We start from the raw sequence: 10,214 nt of genomic DNA on the forward strand, positions 1-10,214 counted from the left end.
GAGCTTTGAAGAATGAATGAGATTCATTCTTGTGTCGGGGATGATCAGATAATTATGATGATGGTTAGGTTTACAGATCTGCTTGGTTTGTGGTTACCACCTTGCAAATTCCCACAGGCCATGAGGTCATAATGACACTATACCGACTCACTATACAGCCTCATTCAACTTGGGAGACCTGAATAGGGATGTGATGTACCTGGTGGGGTTCATAAAATAAATCTTAGTCACTAGATTATGCTTATATAGAAACTACGTCCACAGTCCTTGAAGCAATGAAATGTTATAGGAGAGAAAGAAAAAAAAAAAAGGAAGGAAGGAAGGAAGGAAGAAAGAGAAACTACGTCCACAGTCCTTGAAACAATGAAATGTTATAGGAGAGAAAGAAAAAAAAAAGGAAGGAAGGAAGGAAGAAAGAAAGACATTTTTACTAATTTCATTTACAAAAGCATTCCAAAGAGGTACAATTAATTGACAAAGGTCACGTGAGTAAACTTTATCACAGCAGAAGGCATGGAGAAAGAACCAAGACAGTTTTCTATATCCTTTATGATCAATTTTATTGATGTGAAATCAAAATCATTGAGTCTTTAGGTCCTATTTTTCCGTAAAGGTGTGCTTTCAATTTTGCAATGAACTTGTACGTTGAGGTAAGTTTCAAGAAACATAAAATGGACCCAAAGGCAGGCAATGCTTTAGAAGTCAGCACCCGCATAAAGAACACGTGGAGTAATCTGCACCTGAAAAAAAAAAAAAAAAAGACACTGGCAGAACTCCCAGCCTGGTACCTCATTCACCTACGGAAGAGTGGGGGAGGAGAATGGGAGGGAGGCAGGGAAGAGTGAAGAGATTGAGTGGAGAGAGAGGGGGTGGTGGTGGAGATGAGTGGAAAGGGAGAGCTGAGAAGAGAGAGGAAACCAGAGGAGAGAGGAGAGAGGAGAGAGAGAGATAGAGGCATGCTCCTACCCAGGAGAGAGATACCCTTTGTCTGACAAACCCTGCAAGGGAAGCCTCCCTTAGCCGCCCCACGGTTCCCACCTCCAAGATTCTGCGGAGCGGCTAGGTGGAGCCCGCGCCCGCGGAGCCCTCGCGGACTCCAGATCCGGGTTTTGTCGGCCGCCCCTTTCCCGGCCTGGAGCCCCCCTCCCCGGTCCTGGGAGCTCTCTCGCCCGTCACCCCGCCGCCGGTGGCTCACTCCGGCCTCGGCTGCGTTGGCCGCTGCGCGCACGCTGCCTGTCTGCGGGCGCGACCGCCCCCTACGCCCGCTCGACCCGCAGCGCTCGCTCCAGTTCCCAGGAGCGGGGATGCAGATGGCACGGCCGGGCCGGGAGGGTGACGCCGCCACCGCTGCCGCCGCCGCCACCGCCGCCGCTGCTGGCATCTCACGGGCTGTGCGCTGCCTCCGCTCCCGCAGCTGCTGCTGCTGCTGCTGCCGCCGCCACCGCCTGTGACTCGCCCCCCTCCCCTTTCTTTCTTCTCTCTCTCTCTCTCGCTTTTATTTATTTATTTTGTTGGCCTCAGTCCTCTTCCTCCGGGTGTGCGCGCGCGGGCTGCACGGTGTGCTGGGGCAGGAGCTCGTCCGTGTGTGTGCGCGCGAGGGGAAGAGCGTGTGCGTGTCTGGAGGGCGCCCCGAGCCTCAGTGGCTCCGGTGGGAGAGTCCGGAAGAGAAAAAAATAAAATAAAATAAAATTTAAAAAAAAAAAAAAAAAAAAAGAGGACCGAAGCCGGCGGCCGAGGAGGAGGTTGGCGGTGACGGCGTCCGCTCGGAGCCCGGGCCGGGCGATGAAGCTCCCGCATGCCCGAAGCTACCCGGCCCGGCGGGCGAGCTGATCAGCGACCACCGGAGCTCGGGGCTCGCCCCCCGCGGCAGGCACGCAACCCTCGGCGGCCCGGCGCCCGCTCTGCCCGCGCGTCCACGCCGTGCACCCGGCAAGGAGTTTGCGCGGCTCGCGCCTGGGCTCTCGGAGCGGGTTGCGGGCGGCAGAGCGGACCCTCTGCTGCCGGAGCACCTCGGGGGCAGCAGGAGGAGGACGGCGAGGAGGACTGGGCGGAGAAGCCACTACTGGTCCTCGCCGCTGCCCCTACCTATCCCCTCCCTCCCGCTCGGAGGCGGAAAGGGGAGGACGAGGAAGAAGAAGAAAAAGAAAGAGAAGGGGGGTGGGGTGGGAGAACTGGATATAAAGATCGGCTGCGGGGGGGGGGATGGTGGAAGATTTTTGGTCTCCTCAGCAGCGGCTTTTCTTGCGGCGGCGGCGGCGGCGGCGGCTGCAGGAGGAGGGAAAGCAGCTCTGGCTATGACTGCCGCATGTTAATAGCTCCCGCTTGGGTCCACCGGCTGCAGCGAGAGACACAGCCTGACTCCGAAGTTGTGCAACTGTGCCCTGAGAGAGACATTTGAACCCTCCTTCTCTTTGCTCCGCTTTTGCCCCCCTGGGGCGTGTGAAGCGAGGAAACGTAAAGGAAGACTAGCATTGGCTTTCCCGGCTTCCCCTTTCTCCATGGCTGTGTAGAAGAAGAAAGGAAAAGAGACACTTTTTGTTGTTTCTTTGACTGGGGTCTCCACCCTCCTGTGGTCTCTGCGGTTTGATTATCAGTCGTTGCTTGGTGTGACTAGGGTGCCTACAGTGGGACAGGTCCATCTTTTTTTCTGTTTTCTTTTTCTTTCTTTCTTCTTTTTTATTTCTTCTTTTTTTGTGTGTGTGCCCCGGGGCTCAATGGATGGATTGTGGAAAACTGCACCGGGTTGCAGGTTGTTGAACAACTGATGGGACCATCTCAGGGACCGGCGGTTACGAAAGGTAATTTATTCTTTGCACTCTTCATAATTGTGGTCGCCCTGGTCGGGCGCAGGCGGCGGCATCCGATGGGCGGGCAACCGAGGGGGTGCGGGGTTCACGTACACTCACCCTTCCACTCACACATTCGCCTTCGCACACTCGCCCTCATGCGCACACTCATCTGATCGTGATGCGGGGCGGGAAGGGAGCCTCCTGGCTGGTGGGCGCTGGGGTTTGGCATGGGTTCGAGGTTTTATCAGCTACTGGGCGACCAGGTGCCAGAGGGAGATATAGAGGAGAAGAGAACCCGCGTACTGTCAGTCGCACACGCCGGGTGACAAGAACGAATGCCACCCCGCGCATTTTCCCTCCCCTGTCACCCCAATGCCGTCCTTTGGTAGGGGCAGAAAGCAGCCAAGGGGGCGCCTTTTCTTCGCTAGGCTGGAGCAATACTGGAGGTGGGAACGGGTTGGAGGACGAACAGGGACCGGGTGAGGAGCGCAGTTCGGGGGTGATGGCGAATGTGGGGTGGTGAGCCTGGTTGATCCTAGACGCCTGCCTTGGAGCATCCAAGGTGGCTGAGATTGCCCAGGTCGCGTCCCTGAGAAGTGGAATCGGGTTGCCTCCAAACATCTCTCTTGAGTGTCTCTCAACCGGGCAGTTTGATTTAGACCTGAGTGCCTAGGCTTTGTTGAGCGATATTAGCTGGAGAAAGCTGGTCACTTTCGTGGGTGTCACGGGGTTGAGCTGTGCCGGGAGTGAGCACCCAGTGTAGAGAGGCTGCTCAATGGGTCGGGCGTCCGCGGTGCCAGGGTGCGGTGGGCAGAGCAGTGGTAGCCCTGGTGGCGGGTTACAGGTAGGCGAGCTGGCACCTGGGTGCTTCTCTTGGGAGATGGGCAGTCTCTGGGCTCAAGTGGAGCGCGAGGACCAGCACTCCACAGCGTCTGGTTCTAGCCCAGAGGAGGCTGCTGGGCATGGGGGATATCCAGCAGTTCAGCCCTGTGTTTGGAAGGGTAGTTGGCCAGTGGTCGGCGTGCCTGGTATCTGTGTGTCTAGGATCCTGCGCGCTTAGGGTGGCAGGCAGACCTGTGCAGGGATAGGAGAGCTGAAGCTACTTCGGTCCAGCTTGTTCAGAGAAATCGCTTGGGATCTGCCTAGCTGGAAAAGCTGGTTTGAGGAGGCCCAGAGGGCCCCCGGTGGGGTTGCGAGGAAGCCTGGCGGCAGGTTCCCTCTCCCCTAGAGATGCGTGCAATGTTTGGAGTCGCTGGTGCAGCGCTCCACCGTATCCCAGATTGGCCTTGATTAGACCTGCTAGAGCCATCGCCTCTCGCAGATTTGCGGTAATCAAGTGTAGCTCCCACAGAATCCTTGGTCTCCGGAATGATCTGGCCACATTCCTCGCCCGAATAGAAAACGTGTGTTGCTTTTATCGATAGCCAGTGAGAGAGCAGTTGGGAGAACCGGAGGCTTGGGAGCCACCTCCCGAGTGTCTCCTCCCTGAGGCTCCCATGGCCCCTGACTGCAGTAGTTAGAGAACATTGTAAACAACAGTGTAAGCATCTTTATCACTGTCTCCCTCAGAGCCGAACCTGCTGGTGGCTGTTGTGTTTACTTTCCTGGGTGGATTACTCATTAGGAAGTGTAAGGCTGCTTGCACCTCTGATTTTTACATCCTTGCAGCCAGCTGCCGGGGAAATGAGGAGACACATAGACTCTGGCAGGAAGGGGAAAAAATGCCTTCTGTGTTTTGCTCCGAAGTAAATAGGAGGTCTGCTAATTTTAGACTCATATGGTTTGTCTTCGCTAGTTAGAGAATGATGTCGTAGAATCTGCAAGGAACCACTTTAGTGATTATTTATTTATTTATTTATTTGCATTTGGAAAGTCAGCTGCATTTGTCTATAAGATAACAGAGGTCAGGCAGCTCCCTCATTCATTTTTCAGTCTATAATGTACTAAGTGGTCAGCAATTCTCGCGCCCAATTTATCTGTGTGCACATTAAACGTAGAACTGCCCGTTGTTTTCCAGCCTCACTCAAAGAGGATACCAGATCATTTGTGTAGGAAACAAGAGGATGTTTCTGCTGAAATCCCCGTTAGCTTCCAGTTCTGCTCTGTTCTGTTTTGTTTTGTGTTTTTCTCCCTTTAAGTAGTGAAGGGACGGGTAACAGATGTACAGAGATAAACACTTCTTAATAAACTTATGCTTGCAAAGATAAACTCTTTTACATTGCACTACTTAGTTGTGTGTTACTTCTGACTATTTTGATGTCTGTGCAAAATGGCTAGGTTCTAGTTTACTTTTAAAAAAAAATCACTTTTTGTAGATGTACCATTAATTTAAGTATACTTTTTTTTTTAAGGTTCCGACCACAAAGGACAAGTACAGAATTATTCACTCATGCCTAATTTTGAGTTGTATATTTTCTAAGACATTTACGTGACCATGACCATTATAAAAAACACTTAGATTTATGACTTAACCCCCTAGAATCTTGATTCCTATGTTTGTTTGTTTTTTCCTTCCGCCTTTCTTGCGGGGTTTGTGTTGAGAGTTTCTGTATGTGAAAACATGTCTGAGGATTGTAGACTACTTCTCCACTTTTGGCAGCTCTCAAGGCAGTGGTGTACAGTCTTTATCCTAGAAGATCCCAGCAGATCTGTTCTGTTTCCTAGCTGAGTGCATTTCGTTTCCTAGCAGTCGTACATTCCACAGGTCCTGATGTCATTAGGCCTGCCTCTGTCAACTGGTTGTGCTGTCTTTAACCAAAGGTGAATATGTCAAGAGCATTTGCATGTTATTCCTTAGCACTTGTCTCACTAGATAATCAGTAAAACCGTTCCTCTGGAGGGTGCGGCCGAGTGGGCTCCTTTTCCTTATCCAGAGAAGAGGCATGATGAGTGCCAAGGTTTATGTGAACTATTTAATTTCTTGAGATGGAGATGCAGGGCTGAATCAGGCATCCTGGCCAGAGGAGTGATAAGCCCAGCCTGTGATTTATCAGCTTGGGAAATGCTTTTGATGTCTCAGTTTCGGTAGCTTAGTACACAGATTACGCTTCCCATGGAGGACCCTGCTTAAAAATATGAATGAAAGGTCATTCTGAAATCATTTCCTTAATAATATTCTCCTTGCAGTTTTCAGATCCCTCCTCCCACACCCCTGGAGGGGATGGTGGCCAGTGTGGGACTTACTGGCTCCAGCTGCTGAGTCCGGTATTGATTCTAGTATTCAGCAACAGGCGACGTGGTTATGGACTTGACTCATAAGAGCTCGAGCCTAAAACTCCTAAGTTGTAGATTAAAAAATGATTCAAGGATCACCAAGATTAAACTTAGTCAAATCATAATGCAAAAGTGAGTTCTTTTACAGTTTGGATATGGGCCACTTTACAGTTTGGTTGAAACTCTTCAAAAAGGGCTGCTAAAAATAAAAAGGGCAGTTCCTATTCAAAGAGAGCATTCTGCTTGCGAAATCAGCAAGGAAACCCAAGTGGGATTTTGGTATTTAGGATCATGCACCGAGTTTGAGAAATACTGAGATGGACTGAGAGGTCGGTGCTAAGAGCTGCTGGGAGGAGAGGCACCTCAGATTTTCCTATGGATCACAAATGTCTCTTTTGCCTTTGACTCCTCACATTTGCATCACATCCAAATATTCACTTGCTCACTTAGGGTAGGTTGAGGAAGCATTGTAACTTACCCGTGGTTTGCCTGTTAGGCCTGGAATAGTCTTCAGTTATTGTTGTACATCATTTGTGTCTTTGTATTGTGTGCAAGTTCATTAACTTAAAGAATGTCTGGGTTTATAATAAGACAAAAGTAGTCAAATATAAAAACATTCGGTTATTTTTTGTTTATTGGTTTATCTCAGGCATACACATGTTCACATTTGCATGGGTGCTGCATGCACGTAGTTGTGGAGATTTTTCATTCTTACAGAGTAAACTCCAGCACTGCATTCATTCAAGTGAAACTTGGCACTGATGCTTATATACATTTGAAAAACTGGTATGAACTTGTTTCTAGATAACACTAGTGATTTTTTTTTATGCTCTGAAGTCCCCCTTCCACCCCAGAATGTGCTTAATAATTCTCCTGGCTTGGGAATTAATAGATTTAATTTTACTTCATAAGTAACCTAAGTGTCACGTTTTGTTTAGAATTGTGAAAGCTACTCATATATTGATAAACACAAAATGTAAAAACATCATACATTGTCTTACTCTGAAGTAACTGAACTTCACTTATTTGGGGGCGGGGGTGAAGTTCTGTCTATATTTCATCATGGCTGAGTACTTTAGGAATTTTCTTTCATTTTCTTTCTTTTTTTCTTCCCCCCTGTGGTAGAATTTGAGCCTAGCGCTTTGACTGTGCCAGCCAGGCAAGTACCCTACCACTGGGCTACCTTCCCAGCCCCCAGAGCCTATTAATATTAATAGATAAAGAAAGTATTCATATCTTGATGTGTCCTATTGACATTTTAAAAAGAAATGTAATGCTAATGTTAATGAACATCTTCATAAGAGTAAGCAAGGACCAATGAAGTTAAAATTCTGGCCTATGCTATTCAAATGTTTAAATGGAGTAGCGGTAATGGCAATGCATTTCATCTTGAGAACTGTGCTTGCAATGGAGAAATAAATCATCTGGCTGAGAGCACCTGTCTTGTGAGATTTGCAGGTCAGTTGTTGTGTAGAGCTGAGGATGTTCTTAAACCAGTACTCTCTATGGGTGTTTCTGGGAACTCGAGGGCTGTGAGACCCCCTTCACTGATCTGCCATGTGAAGAACAAACTTAATAGTCACCCTTCCATGTTATTTGCCTTTCCTCTCCTTTTCAAACCCGTATACTTGAGATATCCAGAAGAAAATCGTGGTGGACCATGATGACCTCTGTTCTGTTGGCGTATGACATGTGCACGTGCAGTTTTTTGCCTTTTATGAAACTTCCAGTTTATTAATGCATAAACATTATGTGATGTGATGATCTCAGGTAGTAGACTCAAAAAAGCACTTTATGCCATCCCTCTTAAAGAATACAAAGAAAAAGAAAAGATTATAACGGAATCCTATGACCTCTCAAACTTTCTCTGGATCTGCCTCCTTTATACATAAATGTCACTCATGTGACCATCCCAGGGAACATCTTGAAGTCTGATCAAGTATAGTTCAAGCTTCAAAAACAGAAGCAGGCTGGAGATACTTGGCATTTTAATTATTGGTTTCTTCAACATTCTGTGGAGAACTTGATGTTTAACGTTTTGGTCCTCACATAGATTTCCAGGAAGACCTGCTGACTCGCATTTGGTTGGATGCAAAGGAGCCAAGAGAAAAAGAATCTATTCATGAGGTATAGATCTTTCATCTAGGAAGGCAGAATGGTGAGAGGTAAAGATAACCATGTGTCTGCCTAGGTTTTGAGATGCTATTTGATCTCACTGTATCTCAGTTTTCTACTTATTTCTGATGGGGTGGGGAGTTGGATCACATTCACCGTCTGTTGTGAAAACCTAACAGGCAAATATACTGAAAGACTTGAAAACAGTTTCTGGAATCCAATAATGATAAGTAGTCAAAGACTGCTGTCTGGATTGCTATCACCATCGTTATCATCTTCATTACTATCGGCTCTCCCAAGAGACCTAGGAAAAGTTAATCAATTCCCTGTGTGATTCAGATATGCAGTCATGTTTCACTACTTCAGAGTGTGCATTAAAATCTCTACTACATGGAAAACTTTCATGAAAAATATGATCCTTACTTTATTCTCGTAGCTTTCAACTCATGGAGAGTTGAGGGCAAATTTTTTTTTTTTAATAGGAAAAATTAATAGAACACTTTTGTCAATTTGAGCTAAGGTTGAAGTTGGGGGGTGTGAACGCTCAATTAAAACTATTTTCAAAGACCCTAATTGAATATTTATGCATCTTGGGAATTATTAGGGAGGAAATCACTCTTTCTGAAGTGATATCAAGACGACTCACTACACACTTAATCTGTTAATCACTACCTAAGCACCACAACAGGCCATTTCAGTGAAAAGAATCTGAGGGGTAATTATATCCTGTGGTTCAGTCTGTATATGAGTGACTGAAATGCCAAACTAATGGTGAAAGAAGCTTTGCATATAAATTAGCTTGACTAGGTGCTAAAGTTTAGTAGAACTCTAGTCCTTCTGAATCAAGTTTTTTGGACAAATTTGAAAATGTTTAGAATATATGTACAGACTTACATATTTTCTGCATGTTTTCTATGGAGCTCTGTAAGGTTGGAATCAGGCCTATCACTGGGAATATCCTCAACACTTGGATTGAGGGTTTCACAGTTTTATAGAAATGAACCCATACTGCTAGATAGGCAGAGCTAAAAACTGTTTTTGAATGAGCTGTTCAGATATGGCTTTTGGAATGGAGACATCTGATGATGCTCTCCATCATCCGCAGATCTACCTCCACCATCTCTGCCCAAGAAACAACAGTAGGAAAGCCACACTGCTTGTTGGGCAAGAAAAATAAGAAGTAAATAGAAAAGTATCTGCTCTTTGCTTAAGGGAGCATTTGATTCGTGGTACCTGATATTACAGTCACAGTATTATAAGAAATGTCCTTGAGTACAATCATTAAGAAAACTTAGCTAAATCAAATATCATTTACTTAATTGAAGAGTTCTTGATGAGCTACAAAAATCAATAGCATTTTATTAAGCAGTTAAAAAACGTTTGGGTCCTAGAGTTGTCTTTCTTCTTTTTCTTTCTTCCCACTCCTCTTTGTTAACCATTTAAATATTTGTAGCTGAGTGCCTCCTATTCAACTAAAAATGTTAAGCTCTACTATTAATTCCTCACCAAAAATAATTCTGACGGGGAAAACAATTCTTTTTGACTCTGGCTGAAGACTGATTTTTAAATCATGAAAATAACCATTTAACTTAAGACATTTCGAGTTAAACAGCAGAGCTTCTTTTCATAGGGTGTCAACAGCTCTTTAAGCATGAAGTGCCTCAGTGTTGTAACCAATTCAAGTCATCATCCACTTCCAAAATTTACAGATTTCCATGCATTTGAAAGATTTATAACCCCAAAGTACAAGTACTCAAAAGATTGCTATACATGAATTATGCAAAGGAAACCTTACAATTCAGAACCCAAAAATTGCCTTAAAGACTAGAAGTATTGAAAGACTTATAAATAAGTTTAGAATTGAGAATGAACATCTGTATTCCAGTGACAGTTGCCAATATCAGTCTCTCTCCCTCTCCCTTCCCCCTCTTTCTCCCCATCCTTCCTTCTTTCTTTCCCTTCCTTCTTTCCCTTCCTTCTTTCCTTCTTTCCTTCTTTCCTTCTTTCCTTCTTTCCTTCTTTCCTTCTTTCCTTCCTTCCTTCCTTCCTTCCTTCCTTCCTTCCTTCCTTCCTTCCTTCCTTCCTTCCTTCCTCCCT

The 10,214-nt window shown here is 46.3% G+C and overlaps 1 protein-coding gene across 21 annotated transcripts in view; it reads left to right on the plus strand.

Annotated features, from left to right (window-relative positions):
- The first annotated feature begins 2,204 nt into the window (after window positions 1–2,204).
- The window catches only part of Adgrl3 (adhesion G protein-coupled receptor L3), a 777,100-nt gene continuing 769,090 nt past the window's right edge, over window positions 2,205–10,214 (plus strand). For 19 of the 21 annotated variants that reach the window (XM_029545393.1, XM_029545375.1, XM_029545385.1 and 16 more), the window contains exon 1: window positions 2,219–2,798. The gene's annotated coding sequence lies outside the window, so the exon portion shown is untranslated. Of the gene's footprint in view, window positions 2,799–10,214 lie in introns of all 21 variants that reach the window. The other 2 variants (XM_029545394.1, XM_029545383.1) reach the window with 1 other exon arrangement.

This window comes from Mus pahari, chromosome 13 (assembly GCF_900095145.1).
Source record: "Mus pahari chromosome 13, PAHARI_EIJ_v1.1, whole genome shotgun sequence".
Classification (NCBI taxonomy): domain Eukaryota; kingdom Metazoa; phylum Chordata; class Mammalia; order Rodentia; family Muridae; genus Mus; species Mus pahari.